The sequence below is a fragment of the Nanorana parkeri genome, unplaced genomic scaffold (assembly GCF_000935625.1).
Source record: "Nanorana parkeri isolate BGI_ZX_2015 unplaced genomic scaffold, ASM93562v1 scaffold1752, whole genome shotgun sequence".
NCBI lineage: Eukaryota > Metazoa > Chordata > Amphibia > Anura > Dicroglossidae > Nanorana > Nanorana parkeri.
In genome coordinates this window covers 202,332-203,701 of record NW_017308020.1, presented here as the reverse complement: position 1 = coordinate 203,701, position 1,370 = coordinate 202,332, and the positions used below count along the sequence as shown (strand labels likewise).

General features: G+C 44.7%; 1 protein-coding gene across 1 annotated transcript in view; it reads left to right on the top strand.

The window, feature by feature from the left end:
* The window catches only part of CSDE1 (cold shock domain containing E1), a 65,160-nt gene that overhangs the window by 29,952 nt on the left and 33,838 nt on the right, over positions 1–1,370 (top strand). The gene's annotated exons all lie outside the window — the stretch shown is intronic.

The following is a 1,370-nucleotide window of genomic DNA, read 5'->3' as shown; positions in this document are numbered from 1 at the left end:
TTTTTTAAATCTTGGAACGCTATTTAGAAATCCATTTAAGCTTTAGAGCTGCAATGTATTTAGTAAATCATAGGCACTATCATAGAACTCTAAGTGTGAATTCTTGTTCTTTATTGAACATGGGTTGTATGCGCCATCAAAGCCAATGTTTTGGGGCCACGCAGGGTGCCTTCATCAGGGAGACACTGACCCCTGTCACCCTGATGAAGGGACCCTGTGTGGTGCCCGAAACGTTGTCTTTTTTAACACATATGACACATGTTCGGTACAGACCAAGATTTCACACTTGGAACCATGTGAATGCTTTTGATTTTCTACTCTATATATTTGAGGCCACACAGCACCATCTGTGTCATCACTGCAAGCACCACGAGTGAGAACTATATGGTTATAATGCTGTATGGAGTGCAAGTGATCTACCCCCACACTGCTTTAGGGCTGTGCGTGGCCTGAGCACAACACTCCTTGCCAGGTAATCACATCTGTCTCTATATACTGCAGGCCATGACTGCATGCCCCCATTTTTTTGTCCTTTGTTTGCTTTTCCATTCTCTTCTTTCCTCTTGTCTTAAAGGAGAACTATGAGGTGAGTGATTTACACTTCCCCTCCTAGTTGGAGCCGACCTGTGACAAAGAAGCGCTCACAGGTTGGCTTTATTGATTGGGTGAGCAGAAACAAGCAAAGATCCGGTCACTTCCCGATCGCTCCCTGCAGGGAGACGGTGACAGTCAGTCACTGCTCCCCGCAGGGATCTTATCCCCCCCCTCTGATCCTCCAGCGCTGAGTGGAGGAACAAACAGGGGAAGGTAGGTATATGTCCTCCCGTGACCCTAAAGAGAACCATGGGGAAAAACACTTACCCCATAGTTCTCATTTTTAATCCCTTCTCACTGCACTGTGGTTCATCCTTATTTTGCTACCCCCTTTTGTTATCAGCGGCCCATTGAGGGAGACACCCTTTTCGTATCCTACATATTAGTGGCTACTAAACTCTCAAGATAACGGTTTTACGATTTGTTACATTGGGTGATGGGGATACCTACTTATTGTCGTCCTCACTTCTTTTTTTCTTCTTGGTTTGTTTCTCTTATTTGACGCTTTCAATAATTTCAAAATCCCAAGGGTCTGTTTTTGTGCATTTACACTCTATCTTTCATATGCTGCATCTATTTCTTGATAATGAACAAAACTAATTGTAAGCCCAGGATAACCCCTCCTATCAGCCTGGAAAATGAGGCTTCCACACCAGGCAATTATCCATTGTATGAATCCTCTCCTTCCTGAAGCTGGGTTTGGACCAGCATTTTGCCCTCTGTGCTATTAAGTGTCATACACTGTTTTGCTGTTTTTTTGTTCCCCCCCCCCCCCC